Raw genomic sequence first — 23,510 nt, 5'->3', positions numbered from 1 at the left:
TTGAGAGGTTCAGATAAGGGACAATGAGAGAAATCCAGACATGGGGACAACATTTTTAATTTCAATTTTTAAAACACCTGAGCAAAATCCATTTCAGCTCTAGGTTAGTATTTGTGCATGGCTGCTTTAAGAAGTACAAATTAAAAAACAAACAAGTTCACTCTTGTTTGTTTTTTAATTTGTACTTCTTAAAGCAGCCATGTTTTACAATGTATTACAATTACCATTTGTCACGACTCACAAAAATCATCTGACACAGTTAATATGGCCACATAATCTTCACTTGCCCTTCGAGGCACATGAAGAATTTTATACAGGCAATGAGCCAAATGGATACATTATATTTTTGGTGAAAAACAGAATCACAAAAACTATCCCCAAAAAAATCAATGTTGGTAAAATACAGTGATTACTTCTTTGTCCCACACTTAAAAAAGAGAGACGTACTGGGTGGGGGGAATAGGGACTTATGTTATTGAAGCTCTCAAAGTTCTTTTGAAAAATTCAGACTAAGAACCAAAGTAACTAATATAAACTTTCAGGATATAGTGAAACTATTTACTTTAATCACATGACTGTTAGGTTCTTTCTAACATGAAAATGACAGTCTACCATAAGGTTTCTGTAGGAAGAAAATCATGTATCCAGTGGATCTGAGTCATCTTCAGATTTCAATCATCTTCCCACAATACTTTGATTTAGAAATTAAACATAACCTTCAGTTATGTGTTTTGATCTTAGAGTGAAACTGCCATGCCACATTAAAAGATGTGGGAAGAAATTAATTCTCTCTTGCTAAACTTATCTTTGCAAAGCATGTATTTTGCTATAATAAGCACAATGCAGTCACTTAAATAAAAACAGCCCATGAACAATGATAAAACATTAAAATATGCAATATCAAATTGCAAAGAAGGAATTCTGGTTTTCTTTGACTCATACTGGCAAACAACTTTTTCATTGACTCGCATTTTCACTAACACTAGCATCTTCATATAACATTTTGTAAAAACTCAAGGCTGAAAACCAAGCACAGTGTATCACAAAAAACATTATATTGTTAAGTAAATACAAGCTGGATACTTAGTAAGGGACAAAAATGATCACAAACCCAGTTGCTGCAAGCCTGGTATTACTAATTCAAACAATTAAATGATTCATTTAAATCATTTACTTTAAGTGGAAAATGCAGCTCATTATGATGCTTCTAGACATTTTAACTTTCCATTTTATATGTTTGAAAGACATATGAGATATCTAATTATATTTTGGTTAAAAGGAACAAGTAGAACTTTTACTTTTTTTTCCCTTAAGAGGTATTCCGAACTTTAAAAGATATAATAATAATTATTCCTATTGTTCCTTGACTACATGATGTCATATGAGTTGGAGGATATTTCCTTGGTCCTGAGAGTCACTCCTTATTTCTCTAAACTAACCACGTATCATATAAAATGTTATGTTACCCTAGCTATGAATACAAGCTGAGTTCATTTTAAAGACACAATAGCCAAGACTCAGCCTCTGAAAGGTAATGACAGAGCAGCCATTCTTTCCTCCTGGATAAACACCATCGTGTAAAAGTTATTTTCTTTGCCTATTCCAATTTAATGCCAATATGATGAAATCTGAGTCATCTTCAAGTTTCAGTAACATAATACCACACATACAAATAATAAATAATGTTGACTGTCTTTCCTGCCATGCTCCTTCCTACCTCTGGGCCTTTGCAATGCAATTCCCTCGGCCCAGGAACACTCCTCCTTCCCCTCTGTGCCTGTGTAACTTCCTTTCCCTTCCTGTCTCACCTCCTCAGGAAGCACTACATGCTCTCCTGATCACATCAAATTTCCCTAAGAGGACTCATAGCACCATGTCGTCCTTTGTAGTGCTTGTCACAACTGAAATTGTATGTCTGCCTGTTTTCCTCAACATCTGTGGCTCAGGTCTGTTTTGTCTTACTTTTGTATTCCCTGTATCTACCCCAGTGCCAGGCATACAGTAGGCGTATACTATCAGTAGCATACTGTTGATTAATGACTTAATTTATGAAGACTTTTATCTCTCAGGTGAGTATTTTCTTCAGTCTCTATTTTTAATGATTACTACTAGGAACATTTTCATATTTTTCTTTATACAGAAGCAGACTGGTAACTGAGACCCTGACAATCCTTTGTCATATTTATATAGCATCTCCTATATGGAATAAGAATAATTTATACTGAGAAGTGGAAGCTGAATGGATTTTGAAGTCAGGAAGCTCAGGGTCTGAACTCTAGCGTGGTATTTAGAAGCGGAGTGGCTACAGATTGATGATTTAATCCCTTGGAATCACTGCTTCCTTGCCCTACAAAAAGGTGGGAACATAATTCTTCACTTGCAGGATGGTTATGATTATTAAGTGTGGTACTATACGTGAAGTGCTGGGTACATAGTAGTACTGGGAACTCAGCCTACTACTTGTAAGACTACTTCAGCTTTGAAACATCAATTGAGTCCTCTCATACAGTAAGGCTATCAAGTGAGTTGTAGTCCTTATACATACACCAGGAAGACCTCACTTTACAAAGCAAATGATGAGCAACATCTAGCAGGTAATGCTTCATTTATCCCTCAACAATAATCATTCTATGAAGAAAAATTTTACAGTGTTATAAAAATTAAGAAGTTTCTCTTAAGTATCAGCTATGGAAGAGCTTCAGGCTGCGAAAGTAGAAATAACTAGGGAAATATATCAATTTTCCCAATGACCACGGCTGCTGAAAACTCTACATTAATGTTTCTAGTCCTACTTTAATATCTTTCCCCAAGGACAAAAGGAGATGAAATGTATGTCAGAAATATAATAAGGCTAAAAAGAAACTCGCTTTGAAAACCCCTGCAATTAATTTAATAAGTGGGCCTAACCTGCCATTAACACTGAAATAAATCATTTTATTTACACAGTTCTAGAATTTAGGAGACACATACCTTTAAACAACCTTATTGTACTGTAAACAATTTAATAAAGACGAGGGAAGCACAGCTCCCCTGTCATGGTTATATCCACGGTGTATTTTGTCTTGGCCATTTTTTTTTTCACACTGCAGCTTAAACAGCATTCTCCATTCCTCATGCCAAAATAAACTTCAAATGGTCTAAATATGTCAAGAGCCTCCTGCTATTAAACCACACCAGTTTTTAGTCTTTCCACATCCTATTATGTTATTAATTCAGGGTTTTGTCTTATTTTTCCTAATTTTTCACAACAGTTAGGCACCACGTTTTCTTTCAAAGGCCACTTAGTGATGTGATTTACCACAAAGGTAAATCCTACACTGTCTTCGTCACAAAGCAAGAGCTACTATTTAGCATCCCAGATTGTATGTATTCTGTTCCCCAGCTGTAGCCTCTCAATAAGCACATGCAGCTGGATTTTTTGTTGCTGTTATTGAACAAAGCAAGTTAAGCATGTACAACACCAATATCAGTAAAACAAAACTGTCAGCCTTCAAAGCAAGAGAGGCTGGAAGTGGAAGATGTTGCTATTATCCATTTTCATATTATGACAAAAATCTGAATTACCAGGCATCTCCTGATCCTGTCAGAAAAAATCTTATGTTCACTATTTTCTTAATCTTTAATATATTTTATTATTAAAATGGAAATATTCTACAATTTTTTTCCTCAATAGCCTGTATGTATTGGACATCATTTTCAGCCTTACTGATACATTTGTGTGTGTGTGTGTGTGTGTGTGTGTGTGTGTGTGTGTGTTATATGCAGAGAGAACATTTTCCTGAAAAACTGCAGCAAATGGAAAAAAAACACATTTCAGTATTTCATAATATGTAGATAAAACAGTAAGAATACATTTTAAGACACCTGAATAGTCCTGAGTATTATCACCAGTAAATAACCACAATATTATTGAGATGTTGGTATGAATGGTTAAAAGGACATTTTAAGTAAAGGCTTTGTTTTATTCTGTATTCAAATATTATGTTAAATGATTGAAAACTATGTACTGAAAATAATTTGCCTGTTATTATTTACTTTCCCAATTTATTTAACATTGAAAGATGACCTTGAAATGGAAAGAAACAATACTGTCCTCCTGCAAATGTTTTTGTTGTGCATTAAGGAGGATATGCTTGAATAATCATCTGCTACTTACATTGAATGTCATTTGTTTTCATCTGTCATTAAACTGTGGAATTTAGAAAGTTTAGAAAATTTTAGAAAGTTTACACAAACCTTCCATACTAATATATATAATATTCAAACTGCCATGATCTCTCAAAGTAGATATTTAATATTACGATTATATGTGGCTCAACATGAAACCCAGTGATTCATCAATTTTTCTATTGCTCTTTATCTCTTTTACAGCATCCTAATCAACCTAATTAAGGCTTTGTTCATCTGAAACCTCTGATGACAATTTGTTTAACTCTATCCCACTGTGGTCTTCTTATAAGGAGAATTAAATCTGATCTTCTGACAGCAATCATTAAATGATCCCAACTGGCCCCAATTAAGCCACATGGCTCACGGGCTTCTATACAGTCAAGTGCCAAGTTCTCTGTTTCATTTACACATCAGTCTTTACCTTGGTTTATTTTCTTAAAGCCAATTAAGTATGTGTCTTATCAAGTGGAACTAAATTTCCTTGAGTACACTAGCTCAAGACACAGTGTGTCAACTGACTTTGCAGTCACGCAGAAGTATCATGCAGGACTACTGAAGCCATTCTCTCTAGCTGTAGAGCTATTAATGAAAAAAAACATTCTATTTACTTATGCTGAAATTGAGCCACATGAATCTTCTCAAAATAATGTATATGTTTAAACAGTTCTAACATAAATGAATAATAACTTCATTTGACTTATTTACTATGATCTTTTAATACAGTAGTATTGGCGTTTAGTTGAGTTTAATATTCCTTTTTTTTTAACATTTGAAATGATCTCTTTACAACCCTCTAAAAGAGCAGCACCAAAGCAAGACTTCTGAAGTTAACCTCTCTTACCTTTAATTTCTGCTCTAATTTTTTCACATATGCTCAATTGTAAGTTTTGTAATGATGTTCCCAGGCCTTCCTCTGAGCGCAGGTAGCCTCAGGATTTAGAGCTCATTGATTGTGTGCTACTCCAGGGAAATGGCTGATTAAAAACAGCTTCACGAAGGAGGAGTGGCTTCTATTCACATCCGGCTCATCTTATTCTAAACTCTAATACCTGTATGGAAATTTGCCCCCAGCTTTAGCTTTGGAGAACCACAGTTCAGATGATCCTTTACTTTAGACATCAAGGCAGAAACAGTTAAATGAATCCCAACATGACTGCTGTTTGACAGTTTCTGCCGGCCTTAATCAATTACCCTGACTCCTTTCCTATGAATCTAGACAAATGCACAGTATTTTTTATATGTATTCTAATTATAACTATCACTGTCTGTTGGTATCTGATGCATCAGCTATCTCAGTTCTCAGAGCAGATGGAGGAGAACCTATGTGTTCATCCCAATCATACAGTAAAAACTGACATGAGGACAGAGAACTAGAATGGATGCCATGCATCTTATAGGTCATTAACCCTGATGGAGCATATAATTCCCTTTATTACTTGATCTACAGAAGTAACTGCGAAGAGAAAAAGAATATACAGTGGAATTGTTAACATACTGATGTTTAGAAACACCTAGAAAAACTAGTATGTGCTTTTCTTTATGAGAGTTAAATATATACTCTATCATCTCAATAAGCAACTGTTCTCCTCAAAAGAGGAAAATACAAAATATTACAAAATGCTGATGACGTAGAAAATACCAATCTCACAACTGATGGACTTTTAAAAAACATATAATAAATGTACTAAAATTCTAGTAAAGCAAAATAGACACTGGGGTGTTGTATTATGAAATATTTTTCACTGTATTATAGTCATCTCCAATAAGATTTGATGTTAATTTTAGAGCATGCTTCTGCTAAAAAGGGCAAACCCTGCAACAGATTTAGTACAAAGAAGCTGAAAATATCCTGTGGAAAAAAAAAAAATCTGTAGTGAAATCAGCCAGCCCAAATCCTGCCATTACTCAGCAGTGCAGTGACGTGCGGATGTTTGTAGTGGTTTGAGGAGCCAGCAGGGGTGGAAACTCTACGTACTCGACTCCAACATGATTGCAATTGAACCTCATCAAAGTAAGAGCTCATAATTTGTCACAGAAAACAGCCAATTAACATATGTTAGAAAAAGGCTTCATAAAGATAATATATGATTAAAGACCCAGTGCAGCTGTTGAAAATCAAAACTATGCATTTAAAAAAGAAATCTCAGCCTGAGCTTCCGTATGGTTAAACTGATAATGGCTACTATGATTTTTTTTTTTAAGTAGAAAAATATAATTACAGTGCTTCTCATAAGTTTGGGGTTAGGGCAAGGGGGAACTGGGCACTGTGGCACTATTTACTATGCCTTACTTAGTTCTATAAATAGCTGAAGCCCTTGCCAAAACTCTGTAGTTACTTTGTTATAGTGCTATTTTAAAACACAGACCTTTATTGTGAGCTAAATGGCCTTCAGGATGCACTTTGTAGTTATAGCATTCCTCTCAAAACTATATCCTCCCTTTATCTGTGCATAACCCCAGGACAAGAGGATTTGACATGACTTCCCCTGTCACTGTAACACACGCTAGGGCTGTGTCACACACGGTTTTAGTGCTTCAGAACTTTTGTCAGGGTTGGTGGTCAGGAAGGGTGAGAGTAAATGTCAGAAATGAGATTAAGGTACATGTATGCAGTACAGGCCCTCTAACAGAATGCCATTCAGGCTACCTTGCCACAGTTTTGGAACAGATGAGCTACATGTAACTACATGTATTTAGTGTATTCGCATCACAGATTTTAAACTAAACTTCAGCTTGGACCATGTGGATAACCAAATCCTGGCTACACTGACTTCATCAGAGACCATGAGCCAAAATCATGATGCTTACTATTACAGCTATCAATGAACAAGTTTGATCATTAGTCACAGAGACATAAAAGTGCGATGCATGATACTAGGTGCCAGGGACACCACTATGAACAAAACAATGAAGGTGCTGGTCTTCACAAAACACATTGTTAAAGGGCCAAAGAGTCAATAAACAAGCACACTGATAGGACGATTATAGAGAAGTGCTATAAAGCAAATACCACAGGAGAATAGGCTGGGGGGGGGACATGAATGAACGGGCAAGGACAGAGGTAGGTGGTGCGTCCAGGAAAGGTGATTTGAGAAGATGATATGTGAGGACAGATCTCAACCACAGATGCAGCCAGACAGTACTAGGAGGGAGGATGAACACTCCAGCACTTTGCCTGTCACTGGTGATACGAAATTGGCTAATTCACAATTCCCTAAACCTCAGTGTCCTCATCTACAGAATGGGGATATTAACACCTATCTTCTATGATAAGGTTGCGAGGTTCAAATGAAAAACAGAACCAGATTTATTTGTAAAAATTCAGTTGTATACAATTCAATTTAATAAATTTACTGTGTAAACATGGGTTCTTCATTTTAGGATTATATAATTTCATAAAAATTATAAATACATTGAAGCACTGAGAATATACTGTCATGAGAATATATACTAATAAGGCAAAAAATTTCTAAATTGATATTAATTGAATCCAAAGGTATGACTTTCCCGGAAATGTGGATTATTGCATTAAAATTATACCCAATGGTTGAAGTAGTTCTTGGGGATACAAGCTCATTTTGCAATGCTAAATGTGGATAGTACCATGAATAACTTGACAAACACAATGCAAAATTTCTGCAAATGTAAAATGCAGAACATTTTTAAATCATACTTTTTTATCTTTTAGAAATAAACAATCTTACAATATTACTAATGTAACTGAGTCATTGGGTTAGGTTGATTTCTTTCTTTTCTCATAGGGCTCAACTCCCAAGCAATCAGCACAATTTTGATTAAGATCTCAGTGATATTTGAAAATCCCAGTGTCTAACTGTATGTGAAATATTCACGTATCTTTGGACATACCCATCTAATGAGAATAAGCTCTATAGCCTCAAGCCAAACAGATTAATTTCCAACTTAGAATGAATAGATACATTGAATCATCTAGTATTTTTTAAATTAAAGCATTTTTAAGAGAAAAATACAAAATTTAAAGATTACGAATTTTAACAAATAGGAAATTACAGTATAGGACAACATACACACTTTAATTGTAAAAGTTGTAAAACAGAAATGTCCAATGAAAAACTATAGTATTTTAAGTAAGGGGAGGACATCATTTATGAGTTGTAAAAAGTTGTATAATTTACAAAGCCTAAATAGACACTAATCTACTTTCATTTATAATTGATCAAATGCCCTGAAAAAACTCATGAATTTGAATTTCCTTTTTAAATCAAAATTGCCTTCTCTCCTTTCCTAAATGAATTATGGTGCAAATCTTTATTCCAATAACAACCAACACAGCGTTTGATTTTATTCTCAGTGCTAACCAATACTTCACATTGCATACTCACCTCCTTCCCTTTCTTCCTATCTTGTAAAGTGACCTTTGGGGGACTTTTCCTTTCCCCTCCAAAACCTAGTCATAACTGCACACAAAGCAGGCATGTAAATACAAGTTTCTTCTATTTGTAGCATTTCCCACTCCATTTTCTCATTTCATCACCTTTCTTTATCTCTTTTTCCACATGTTTAGAACGGAGGGGATATGGAAAGTAAAACTGTCAAAGAGCTAGGAATAGAGGTGTTTTCAGATGACCACAATGTTTCCTCCGTTAGACCCAGGCAGGGCAGGACAAGTATGCTAGCTCAGTTGGTTCCTAGGGCCAAGGTCTGGCGGGAGGCCCCTTATCTCTGAATGTCTACACATTCTGGCCAAAGCTATTTTCAAGGATAGACCAAGTCATCCTTGGTAGATAATTCTACATGGAAAAGTATTACAGTACTTCTCCTATAAAAAAGACCATGCTACTATGGATCGGAGGTTACTGAAATGGACAGATTTTTATACTGAGTCTCTAAAACCTAGGATCTAATTGAAAATGCCCATTCGTGGAAGCAAGCTCATGACTCTCTTTAGAAATATCAAAGTGGATTCTAAAGTCCACTGGTTCCTAAGGATGCTAACAAGTTATTGCAAAATAATAATAATAATAATTAAAATAAAAAAATACAAAGTCAGGAAATAAAAAAAAAAATTAGGAAAACAGGTTTCTTTGCCTGCAGGAATTTTCATTCTTCAATATGCTGGATGCCAGAACCTGTAGTATTTCCAAATTTATCTATAATATCCTTTGGGAAGTGCTAGCTTTAAAGAAAGGAACAAGCTTCTTCCCTCTGACTACTGAATACACTGCACCACTGAAATGCCCTAAATCGACACTTTAGCTCAGTGCCTTTTTCCTTTCGCTCAAAGAAAACATAACAGTATTGTTGAATAATTGATCAAACATGGGGAAAGTATTCTTTTACCTTTACAAAGAAATACAAACATGGTATCAGGTGCAGAAAACTACTGCTCTTTTGAAGTAAAAATATTAATAAAATATTTAGCATTTAGTGTAATTTGTCTCCAAGGCCCAAGGCACCAAGTGCAGCAGAAAGAAAGCTCTATTTGGAATCAGACTCTTGGATGGGTTCTGCCACCCAAGAGCTGCATGTCTTTGGGTCAGTCAACTCCTTTGAGTCTCATTTTCCTTGGACATATGAAGAGACCTGGGTTCAATTTCTAAAAAGCTCTTTCAAGTTCCTAAATGGTATAAATTCAATAAAGGTGTAAGACAAAATGAGATCAGAATGCTTCTCCAAAAGATTTAGTCCTAGAGGAATACTAAGCTGACAAAGATGTTTAAATAGGCTGGATAAATATAATTGCTTTTCCATATTTTTGCATTCACTTCAGTTTCAAGCAATATAAGCAGTTAAGAGAGCGGTTACATTATGCACTTTGGACCACTAATCACATCTAGAATTTTAATAATAGCTACAAATTATAAAATATTGTGGCACTAAAAGTTTTACATATACTAACTTTAATCCACACAACAGCCTATGACAAAGGTGCTATTATCATTTCCATTTTACAGAACAGGAGAACAGAGAAGTTAAGTTACTTGCCCAGGGTCACATAGCTAGTGTGAGAGCTATAATGTGAACCCCTATACGTCCAGTCCCAGACTCAATACTCAAAACACATACTGTGCTTCTTCTCCATGCTGCAAGGTCATATTCAAAAGAGGACTTTAAAGTTAAAATTCTATGCAGAACATGTGATGTTCAGAGGCATTTAGTGGAACATAGGAAGTACTTTCAAAATCAGTGTTCTTTAAATCATGACATTCTCTTATTCTGGATGGCAAAAAAGAATTTATTTCATTGTGCTAGTAGGGGAATAGAATGAAACTTGAGTTAGTTAGATATTAGTCATTAGAGTATCAGAATTTACTGGCTGAACAACACCAGCAGTTTTTCCCACCCCCTCTTTCTACAAATGAATGTGGTTACTCACAAGGAAAAACAGGTGAATGAATATGAAATCAGCATATATTCGTCACAACTCCTAGGAAAAATCATCAGAACAGGTGATCTTCCTGAGGATGGGTCAGGAGAGTCAACTTTGTTTCTGATGAAGATGAGAATCACACAGAGTATTACAGGTCTCTTGTCTCCAGGCTTGAGGCAGTCATCTCACTCTCCTTCAAAATACCTTGGGTAGGTTTCTAACCCAGACCTAATCAACTCTGGTATTACTTTGTCACTATCTCCCTCCCCTCCCTTTCCTGCTCCTCCTCTTGTTCTTGTTTCATTCTATGCTCTTTCTTCATCTCCTTAAATTATGGTACTACAGTATTCTATATGCAGTGGAATTTCAACTTTAGAATTTTATACATTTACTTACTTCTTTAGAATTCTGTGTTTGAGACCTCTGAGTATAACTGTGCAATTCAAGCTTTTTAAATATATTATTTTAGAAGCTAATTTTATGGCTATCAGTTTTATAAGACACACACCTAATAAAATATACTAATTAATTGTATAAAAACAGTTGACATAATTGGCGATGTATTTATAATTGCTTAAGAAAAATTACACACTTTAGTGTTTTATAGACATTCACATTAGTTTTTTTTTCCCCACAATGTACCATGTAACCTTGCTCTAGCAGAGCATACAAAGTGGGAGGAAGTTATAGCTTGTATAGTTCCAGCATATACCAGCCTTTTCTCCTACTTTCATAGGCAGAACACTGTGGTACAGATATAGGCACATATATATTCATTTAAGCATATATCTATGTTACTGTACCAGTTGATGAGTACAGTGGGTCATAGCCATTCAAAAACTCCATAATCAATAATGATTATATATTATATCCAAGCCTGACTTCAAATTTAAAATTTTGGGCAGTTGACTGCAAAGTGAAAGCTCAAAATGGCTGCTTGTATAGCCCTGCTTTTGGCAAACAGGAAATTTCTGAGATTTCTAATTCAGTAAGAAAAGACCTGTTGGTAAATCTGCCTTTCACAATGAAGAAACCCCTGGAATAATTTTTATATCAGTACCACTCATACCTGTTGGTGGATCTGGTAATGGAAGTGTTCTGCGAAATATAGAGGGTGATACTACTTTTAGATGCTAGAAAAGTGGACATTACCATCAGCTAACTAGTTGACACACCACGTCATTATTTGGCCACATTTCCAATGTATCTAAAATTCAAAATTATATAAAAAGTTTATCTTTATATTTTATGAACTGGGAAACAATGAATATAGCACAATCTCTATCCAGTTCTCTTGAAAAGAATTAGTTAAGATGAATATCTAATAAATGTCTCCTGAAACTTACAGAGAATTTCAGTACGGGAAATTTCACTTGCCATAAGTTGGATCTTTATGAGAGTCATTTTTAAATTTATCTAAATTTTGCCATGTTAGAAAAGAGTGAAAAAAAAATGTTTTCAGTTGGTTGAAATACGTATCTGTATTTCATTCAGGCAAGGTAAGAGTAGAAATGCCGGATATTAATACTGGCAGGGGCCATGCAAAGTCATATCATTTTTCCCTCCTTCAGATAAAACCACACCCAAATTATTTCACAGAGATTCCACCTCTCCTATTTTTAAGGCCTTCCGGAAAAGAAGCAACATAACCTTCCTCAGTAACCTATTTTGATATTTCACAACTCTCGCTCTCAGGAAATCCTTACTTATAGCTAATCCCTCACAGAATACTTTATGTCCAGTCCTCTTGTTCTAGCCTCTCTACAAAGAACAACATTTGGTTAGCATGGCCTCATTTGATACACTTGAAGATTGTGTATGGAATTATACCTATTTTTGTTATTCTTTCTTTCCTTTACTTTCTCTTTTTTCCACTATCTTTCAAGTCATAGCTGCCATTAGCTCTGGAAGTCTCAAAATATATATAATACTCAAAAAAGGCTCTATTATGGATGCCGATCAAATATATATTTTAAATTATCCAGACACTGCATAAATTTTAAAGTAAATGTTTACCTTTTCATTTATTCCAATTCTGCATATTTTCCCTTGACAGATTTGTTTCTAGTCAACTCTTCTATGCTTTGTATTTAAAAAATTTGTTTCTTCCTGACTTCATGATTTCTGACCACTGCTCCAGTTTACTGAGGGTACGCTGAGTTCTGATTCTATCTTTCAAGGGCCAAACTTTCCACACTCTCTTTGCACAAGACTTTTGGCTTTTTAAAATTTAATTAACAAATTATCCATGTCACTATTTCTTCAGCTACCATTCAAATCTGTGTGGTTTAGAGGATAATTTCCCAATTTATGGATGAGGACGCCATACAGAACACAAAATCAGAACCTTTGGAAAGCTGAGATTCTACCTCCTTCTCCTTCACACTCTAGAGTGAAAACGTTGAAATATTCCAATAGGATCAGATTTTTATGATGCTGTATTGATACTCACACCCAGGGAGTTCCAGGATGTGTAACAAACGTACAGCATGTAACAAATTATTGTGGCTTTTCCTTGTATATATTTAAGTCTGCACATCAGAGACTTATTAATCGTGGTTCTCTGGATCATCCTTCCTTTTCTTTTATCACTGATAGTTACCTTCTAGTTTTTATTCAAAAATTCTTGGCGGCGGCCTGATGGCTCAGTTGGTTAGAGCGTGAGCTCTCAACGACAAGGTTTCCAGTTCCATTGCCACATAGGATGGTGCCTGCAACTAAGATTGAAAATGGGCGACTGGACTTGGAGCTGAGCTGCATCCTCCACAACTAGATTGAAAGACAACGACTTGGAGCTGATGAGCCCTGGAGAAGCACACTGTTTCCCAATAACGCCCCCCTCCAAAAAATTCTTAAGATTTGTAGCTTGTGCTCTGCAATGGCATTATGTTACAAGAATTCCTGCTACTAAAATTATCCTAGGCTTTAGCCAGACCTGTCCAGGAGTTCCGTGAAATCTGCTTTGTTCTTTAGTGTCATTTGATTCCACAGGTCATCATACGTACCTATGTTACATTTTATGTATGTGGCCACAAGCATGAGTTCATTTCACTGAATAAAAGTAAAAAATAAAGCAAAGAAGCATTTCATTCATTTCTTCATTCTACAATGGCCTTTTTTGTTTTAGTAACTACTGTGTTCTAGGCACTATCCTAAGGGATATAAACAGAAATAAAACAAAAATTCTTGCCCTCGGGAAACTTGTAATATTCTAGGTATTATCTATATTCAGTTTCCCCATCATATGAAAAATGGACTACACTTTATTTTGTCCTTTGTTGTTGTTCTCGTGGTTAAACTGAATAAGGTGTAAATGTCATCTTAATTTTCCTTATCAAACTTTATACCTTCACTATTTCTTAGAACTTTAAACTTCTATGCTATTTTTAATTTCTTTTCCTTCTAATTCTTTAAATTTCCATTCCTCACACAGGTCTGTCTTTAGCCCACCAGATACTCTCCTCCCTTTTTAATGTTTGTGATACAAGATGAACTGTTCTTTGACAACCTGTGTTATCAATCCCCCATCTCCATACTAAATTTCCTAAGAATATCTTTAAATATTTCCAAGTCCTTTGAAATATATGCTCCACTAAAATTCATCTTTTTCTATTGTCGAATTCTTCAGATCTTTAATTCCTGCCCGTGGTTAGACCCTAAAATATTGTGAAGCTTTGGTTAATCACCAGGTTTGATAAAGAACTAAATTAATTAATGGATAATATCATCTTAGCTTTATTGAAAGAGAAAAAACTTCTAATAAATCCAGAACGCCAACTCCCTTTCATGTTTCCTGACTACGTGTCCAGGTAATCTGTGAATGTAACATTTAGATATTTATATTCTACTAGGATGAGAGCAAATGATCAATGACTTTTCTATTGTATAATAAAAGAGAACGGATTAGAAAGAGTACAATTACAGATATCAATCATAGGGAAAAAAATAAAGTAAAAGATACACAGTGAGAAAAATCATTTCCTGAGAATTTATGAATATAGGATCAGCCATTAAAATTACAGAAAATAAATAAGTCAGAGATACTGTGATGATTTCTCTGTCACATTTTTGTTGTCATTAAATATGTTGGGAAAAAATTGCAGGAGAAAACCGTGAGATAAAGAACATGGCTGTGACAGATAGCTAGATCTATGACAATATGCCAGCTTCCTCGGTAAAGTTTTCATGTATTTATGAGAAGCTAAATAATAATATTTAAGGTGATATTATGGATTAGCATCTGAATGGTTTTTTTTTTTTTTTTTGGAAGAAAAGCAACTTTCCATTTCTAGAAGCCCTGAAATTGAGGATGTGTGCCACCGTACAGTGAGCTGTCTAAACTTCAGAGGGCATGTGATGATGCTCACCACAGCCATCGATCCACATAAACCTACTGACCCTCCTCCAGTCCTGCCCTACAAGAAGGAGATGATGCAGAGATGCGTGTCACTGTCACCTGGCTGGGAGATACAGCAGAGTTATTTTGGAAGATCCCAATATATGGAGTGGTGATGTTTTGTTTGTTTTCTCTATCTCATTTCTTTGGGATGCAGGGCTTTGTAAAATGTCTCTATCATTTGTGTGTTTTTGTTTAGTTTTTAGGTTTTTTTTAGTCATGGTATGAAAAATGTTTTGATTTGTTCCGTTAGCCATTTGATTTTCCTCAAACCTTGAACTGCATTATAAGCTTAAACACCCAAACAGACATGCCCCATCACTTAAAATATCGTCTCTGCGTATGTGTTATTTAACTTTGATTACATAATGGAATACTATTCCACCATAAGAAAAGATGAAATAATGCCATTTGTGACAAAATGGATGGATCTTGAGATTACTATGCTAAGTAAAATAAGTGACATAGAAAAAGTCGAGAACCATATGATTTCACTGATACATGTGATATAAAACTGAAAGCAATGGAGAAACAAGGACTCATAGACAAAGACAATAGTTTAGTGGTTACCAGAGGGTAAGAAGAGGGGGGTGGTAGATGAGGGTAAATAGGGTCAAATACATGGTGATGGAAAGATAACTGACTCTGGGAGGTGAACACACAATGTGATATATAGATGATGTGTTACAGAATTGTACACTTGAAATCTATGTAACTTTACTAATCATTGTCACACCAATATATTTTAATTAAAAAAAAATCAATGGTGAACCAAAAAATTGTCGAAATTAAGTTTAAAAAAATCAGTCTATCTTTAGAATTCTATCGAAACTGTGCAAAAATGAGACAGACCAATTACTAGGAAGGCAATGTAATTGTATACATAATCACATTTAAACAATTTTTAATATTTATGAAATTCAATTGTATTCCATTCAATTTTTCCTAAGACTAAGTTTCTCCACTACAAAGTGAGAGATATTACTGAGATAATACACAGGTTTTTTTTTCTATTTCTAATGAAAGATTTTACGATCAATGGCAACTAGTATCTGTGACTTTCTCTAATCCAGAAAATTGTCATATTAGGAGATTCTATTTCAGATTATAAACATGGAAGGAAAAATAGATTTGAAAAGTAAAATTTGCAATTTTGACAACAGACTCTTAGTTTGTATTTGATATTTTATTTCTGTGAAATAATTTTTAATCATCCTAGTGATAGTGCTAACATTAAATGAACATGTCCCAGGAATATTTCTATAATTTAAATTGGATCTTATACCTGGAGAAGTTTGTGTTATCGTGATCATACTTCATATTATTTTTCTGCTCGGAAAAAAATCAAGGCACAGAAAAAATACAGAACTTGCCCAACTTTATACTGCAAGTAAGTAGCAAAATGAGGAAACCTGACTGACTCCAGATTTCAAACTCTTATTTCCTCTGCCACATGTTTTAGGAGGTCTTACAAAATGCTAAGGAAATATTTTCATCATCTAGTTTTTAAATTTTGTGTCAAAGTTTTAAATCAGCTGACAGGGAAACATACCAAATACAATAATCCATGATCTGAGCTTTTATCTAAAAATAAATCTGAAAGTTTGATTCTCACGAGAGAATGGTGTTTCATTTTGTTTGTTTGGTTTTTCCATTTCATTCTTTGAAAATTGGCTTAAATTATGTTGCTATTTATAGCTTAAATATAATAGGCTAAAAATACTAAGAAACTTTTTTCTCTGATTTAAATTTTATCACTTAATGCTTTTCTATTTACGGTTATTTCAAGGAAAACTCTTTTCCCCATGGTGAAGAATTTAAATAGTGTTGTAGGCTACCATTAACCATTTACTTATAATTTGTAGCCAGGGATAAGATACCTCTAATTTTCCACTTGGTGTGTGCCTTAGTAATGTAAACATAATAAGAAATTCTGACTATATAGATCCACTTGACAATGACTGGGAAATAGATACTGCTAAAGGTTAAATTTATAGGTGAACTGATACGAAATGCAGTATACTGTAATTTACTGAACATGCCTTACCTAATAAATTTCTATGTCCTTCTTATCAAATGATAATTAAAGGTTCTACGTATGAAAATAATTCACCTGTGCACTTAAAATGACCCATTAATTGGAAACAGCTTTCTAATACTCTACATACACATAAATACACATAATTTAAAAAATGTTAATGACCAGTAAATTTGCTTTAATTCTAGAAATTAACTAATTTGGACGGCTTGTAAAAATTTAAACTAGAATGTATATTACAAACAATGAACACTGAACCGAAACTGTCATATCCTTCAGTGTCAATGGCTCTTACAAATGCTGTTGTTAAAAACTGGTTCAAATTGCAAAAGACGCCAGAGCGATTCAGGAAGAAATAGTTTTAAAAAATGGATCTGCATTATGGAAAACAAAAATGTTCTTCCTTTATAGTCATTGTTCACCTTCTGTATTGAAATATGATGTAGAAACAATTGTAAGAAATTATGACCTGCTTAGAGCCTCTTTACTAAGTAAAACCTCCAATACATGAAGTGTCTTTATTACAAGCATTTAAGTATAGATTACTAAATATGAGATTACAGTGATAGAATGTTTTAAAAAGATTACAGCTTTACTATTTGTCTTCATCTTTTTTATTCATTTACCTAAATCTTCTATGCACCACAGTTCCCTTCTTGTGTGACAAATTCATCTGAAGTAGGCAATAAGTAATGATGTGCTTGAATCTTTTATTGCAAAAGTCTAATAAGTTGTGATAAAAAACCATGTTTTGTCTTTTTTTTAGTTTATTGGGGTGACAAGGTTAGTAAAGTTACATAGGTTTCTAGTGTACAATTCTGTAATACATCATCTATATATCACATTGTGTGTTCATCACCCAGAGTTAGTTCTCTTTCCATCACCATATAGTTGATCCCTTTTACCCTTATATGATCTAAATAAATCCTAAATGGTAATAAAAATAACTATAGAACTGAAGGTTTTATAAACCACATAATAAAAAATTTTCTTCAACATTGAATTTTCAACCTACATCTTCTCTACATATGCTTTCTGCTTTTGAGAACTTGGGTTATGAGTTGTATAATAAAATTTGACCACAGGTTTATGCCTATAATAAAAATAAAATCAACTTCAACCCTTTATGAAAGTGCTACCAAATATATAGCAGTCCTCCATAATGACAGAAAAGTGACAGCAACAGTGCATTGGAGTGAATTGTCATTTGACAGAGCAAAGAGAAAGAATATCATTAAGGGATCATTGAAAAAATATTTTTGTTATGATAAGAGAAAATTAAGCAATACAGTTCCAAAGAGAACTCTCTTTGTGCTTAACATGGTAGAAATATCATTCAAATAGTTTATCCCTGAAAAGAGATTACCTGAAATGCTGCCAAGGTCACTGCCAAGTTGTATTAATGGCCATGTTCAGTATATGTCAGACACATGAGTTAGAGCTGCCTTCTTCTTCTTTTTCTCCTGCATAATGACCTACCTCTTAATGCACACTGACAAATTGAGGTGAGTGAATATGTTTTTCCAAAATATAGATGGAAGAGTTCCATTCCACCACTCTTCTGTTTTAATTGCACCAAACATGTGGAATGTAAAGTCTGGCAGGAAAGAGGTTTTAAATATTCTATTCTGAAAATTGAACCATTTTTGAAAATGGCACTTTGAGTCTTAAGGGGAATTATTTGTGGCTGCATTGTGATTTTTCTCTTAAGTGCGCATTTGCATACATTGCTGCAAAAGCACAAAATATTTTTTAAGTGTAGGAATAACATTTTTTTAAATCTAGAAAATGTCATTGGAACACAGAGTTAGTAACAGAATGATTTAGTATTCAATAGTTAAGCTCTATTGCAGATTTGTAATTTTCATTTATCAATATTATTCATCATTTACAGAAGAAATGTGAGGCATATTGGCTTCTGAATACACATCTACTGACTAGAGTGTAGCAGACATATTTATGTACTTAGAGTAAAAATAGATTAACACATCTCCTTTACAGGGCTATATTTAAATAGAATAAATCACACCCTCAAAGAATAAATGATATTCTAGTATGTTAAAATAAGACATGCTTTTAAGAGACATCTCTATTAAAAATTTACCACTTTAGTCCTGGAATACCAATTTAGTCCTGGTCTTGAGATTAGCAATATATTAAAAATATCTGGGGAATTAGCAATTTTAATTCTCAACTTGATATTAGAACTTGGCACTGATTTCTTTGTTTCCCTTATATAATTTAATTCATCAAAACATTATTGAAATGATTGGGAAAGAAAGAAGACATGAAGAAGCACTCCACTGCTTACACATCAGCTGACCTGAACAATATTTTAAAACTATATTTAGAAAAAGATAAAAAGAGCTGAGTACAGCGACAATTCTCCATGCCAACTTCCTCTATTATCACTTTTCTTTTTTTCATTTAGTAACTCATCTATAAAACAATGACATTAAAAAAAGAGAGAGGGAGAATAATTCTAGGACCTCTAGATAGAATTTTAACAGGCTGATTAGATGCATAATTAGGAGACTAGAACAGACACCAATCTATAGCTTTCACATAAGATCACTATTTCTATTTTATCTCATTTATAGTTATACAATTTTTAGGATTGACTTGGATCACAAATGTATTACAAAGGAGTTTCTCAAATTGGAATACAAACAACTTCTGTCTAAATTACAAAAATTAAGATTGAAATATATTGCATTTATAAAGTATATGAGTAAAAATTGGCAATGCACAGAGTGCAAATAAATTCCATTCTGCAAACTTATAACTAGTAATTGAGCACAACGTGATATGAGTAAAACTCATATTTTATATATTCACTGAGATTTATAATCTTATTATTAAAACTTTACCAAAGATGATATAGATAATTTGCTATTAAAAAAATATTCCCCAAAAGGCAAGTAGCAAAAGGTGGTGGAGAGAATCTGCATGATTTAAAAACCTAATAATGATCTGTATTTGCAAGTCCAAAGCTATAGTGGCCGAAAACAACTGAGGAGAAAATGTAAAACCTACTTCCAGAATTTGGTTGAATGGGTATAACTCTCTAGTTAGGTCATATCTCTTACTTTGTAAAATATTGGGAAACTTTATATAGATGAAAATCACCTCCTTAAGAATTCACATTTTCACACATCTCCATCTTTCTATGTAGTAATAATAATAATAGGCAATATGCTAAGTGCTTTACATATGTCATCTAACTTTTGTTGTAATTATTCTAGTCATAAGGTAGATAAACTGAGATATAGTTTGAAAACTTAAGTAGTGGTAGCTTCTCACTCATGCTGTTAGCTAATGATTTCCAACCTTAGTAAGTACATTAAAAAAAAAAAGTCATGAATTCATCTCCATCTACTCTGATAAATGGGGCATGCTGATGTGAAAAAATAAAGTTCAGATTTTAGTTAAAAAAGGACATATTTGGGGATAAAAATTGTTTACTAATGTTACTGTTTTCTGCGAAAGAGCTGATTAAAAGATTCCCTGGTTATTTAGAGTTCTATGTGGGCCATGTGGGAATTTTGTTTTCTCAGATAGAAAAATTTTTCAATGTTGTAGAATATTTCCTAAAAGAATATGTCAGTGCCAAACAACTGTTCAGGGTACAGCTGACCCTTGAACAATGTGGGGGGTAAGGACACCGAGCCCTGCAAAGTCGAAAATCTACAATAACTTGAGTATTCAAAAACTTAACTCCCAATAGCCTATTGTTGACCAGAAGCCTTTACCAATAACATAAACAGTTGATTAACTCATATTTTGTATATTATATGTATTAAATACTATATATTTACAATAAATTAAGCTAGAGAAAAGAAAATATTAAGAATATTATAAGAGAGAGAAAACACATTTGTAGTTACTAGAAAAAAAAACATTATTGAAATGATTGGGAAAGAAAAAAGATATGAATAAGTGTATAAGTGGACCTGCAGAGTTCAAACCTGTAGTGTTTAAGGGTCAACCGTGCTTTTAATTTACTTGTTTACAAATCAATTAATTTTAAAATACAAGGCATTTATAAATAGACATGCTCCAATTGTCTAAATCTTAAGATTCACATGTCTAACAGCCAGCTACACATGATTTTAGCTATTCTATTGAATTCTACAGGCTCTCTCTCTATTTACAAGAATTGTGAGAACAGTTTTTTTAAAAAACCTCATATAGCTATGATAAAATGCACTGAAAATGAATGTGATATTTGGCGAATGCAAAATGTAGTTCTAAAGCCTAATTTAAAAATTTGCAAAAATCTGCAATAAAAGTTTGAACACATTTATCCACAGACTTGTGTCTAAATGTTTAACTTTATATCAGTGGGATTAATGATTTACCACTATTAAGATTTAGTTTTCTCTGATGTTTCAGGAAAATGAATCTGCATACTCCTTCAGTAAGTTATCTATTGTTAATCAAGATTTCAAAACTCAGAAACTTCCAGAAATTGGTAAATCTGGTATCCTCTAATTCTATTTTTAAATTAATATGAACTGAAACTATTAAAATTCTAGAGGAATTTTTAAAAAATCTTTGAAAAAATAAAATCAAATAATAAAGTCACCTTAAATGACGTTCGTTTGTAGGATAATGTAGAAGATTATAAAATTTATTTCCCCCCAAAAGGCCCAAACCAAAAACCTTTCAATGTAGAAATTCTTAATTGTAAAAGTTAAAAAATGATAATGATTGCTAATGTTTGTTTTGTGTCATGTACTATTCTATTTACTTTATGTATAGTAACACATTCATTCTTCAGAACAACCTTACTGCGTTAGTACGTCCATTTTACATACGAGGAATATGAGTCAAAGAGGATTTCTATTGCCCAAGGTAAGTGATGGCTCTGAGATTGGTGGCAATATGACCCAAGCCTCTTCACCTTACATCCTGCTAAAAAGAATCCAATATTTTAATGAAAGATGATGGCTACTTTGATTGCTTTAAGAACACCACCTATGAATGGTAACTGCCAAAGCAGAGGAGAGAATGGAGGAATTTAGAGTTAGAGCAGACTTTAGAAGACCATTGCTCTTCAGAGCCATCATGATTTCCAGAATGCCCTTCCTTTTGATATGGAACAGCAAGTAAAACTTCCAGGCCTCATGTACTCACTCTGACTTCGGTGATCCCTTTGACATACATGCAAACATATATATGTGTTTGTGTGTTTGTGTGTGTGTGTGTGTATGTGAACTTATATATAATACATTTTTTAAATGAAGAATGTTTTTAATGGACTTTGCTTTGTTTCATTATTACAATAATGCAAGACTTTGCTTTGTCTTCCAGTAAACACTCACACATTTTCTTATCAGTCAACCTCTCTTAACAAGTATTGAATATAGAGTTAGTGAATTTACTCAGTGTGAACATTTATCTGCTAAAATTTGGTTTATTTTTCTACTAATATTTAGTTTCTATACGCTAACATTTTATTAAAAAAAAACAGTGTTAATAATTTCACATTCTGGTTGGCCAGGTAGCTACCTTAAGGTGCAAAAATTCAATATTTACGAATATATACTTTTCTAGTATGTTTGTAAATTAAAAGAATTGATGCATTTATAATTATGTGAATAGATTATAATATTTTCCTAGGTACTTGAAATTACAAAATTTTCAGCATCTCAAAAAGAATTCTAATTGTACTAAAATGTATTGGGATAATTATTACTTGCAGCTTTATACTGCAACCAATACAATCAGACTCAATCCGTAAGTGCTTTAGAAATCTACAATACAGATGTTCCTCGACTTACCATGAAGTTACTTCCTGCTAAACTCACTGTAAGTTGAAAATATCTTAAGCTGAAAATGCATTTAATACATGCATAGAACCTAACTTACCAAACATCATAGCTTAGTCTAGCCTACCTTGAATATGCTCAGAACACTTACATTACCCTAAAGTTGAGCAAAATCATCTGAAAATAAATACTGTAGAGAACCAGTTGTTTACCTTCGTGATCGAATGGCTGACTGGGGGCTGTGGCTCGCTACCACTGCCCAGCATCATGGGAGGGTATTGTAGTGCATATTACTACCTTGGGAAAAGATCAAAATTCAAAATTCTAAGTATAGTTTCTACTGAATGCGTACCACTTTCACACCACTGCAAAATCGAAAAATTTTAAGTCGAACCATCGTAAGTTGAGGATCATCTGTTTAAGCAAACTATCAAACTGGATTTGCATTTTAGGTTGCAACATTTTCATAATGACAAATGGAAATTTAAATGACTAAAAGTGATTGTATATGGCAGTGATTTATGCAGAACTCTCTACATTTCTTAGTATATTATGCCAAACAAAAGAATATTAGTGTCTTTTTTGATATAACATGCTTAAAACATTTTTAGAACTGTATGTTGAAGTGTTCAGTACTTCCTAGCAACAAAGTCAAATTTATATTTAAAAATCACTCTTTTACAATGTATTTTAAATCTCTTCTATATAATTTAAAAAGTTAATTTTAAAGCTATTTCTATTTATATTAATAAATATAAAGAAATATATATTTAAACGTACCAA

At 33.5% G+C, this 23,510-nt stretch overlaps 1 protein-coding gene across 45 annotated transcripts in view; it reads right to left on the bottom strand.

The window, feature by feature from the left end:
* The window catches only part of MEF2C (myocyte enhancer factor 2C), a 165,015-nt gene that overhangs the window by 96,755 nt on the left and 44,750 nt on the right, over nucleotides 1–23,510 (bottom strand). For 2 of the 45 annotated variants that reach the window (XM_081054143.1, XM_081054164.1), the window contains exon 3: nucleotides 10,526–10,639. The exons of the other annotated variants lie outside the window; for them this stretch is intronic. The gene's annotated coding sequence lies outside the window, so the exon portion shown is untranslated. The remainder of the gene's footprint in view (nucleotides 1–10,525; nucleotides 10,640–23,510) is intronic. 45 annotated transcript variants of the gene reach the window in all.

Source organism: Rhinolophus hipposideros (genome assembly GCF_964194185.1).
Source record: "Rhinolophus hipposideros genome assembly, chromosome: 7".
NCBI classification, from domain to species: domain Eukaryota; kingdom Metazoa; phylum Chordata; class Mammalia; order Chiroptera; family Rhinolophidae; genus Rhinolophus; species Rhinolophus hipposideros.
The sequence above is the reverse complement of the archived record's forward strand: the minus strand, read 5'-3'. Positions and strand labels throughout refer to the sequence as shown.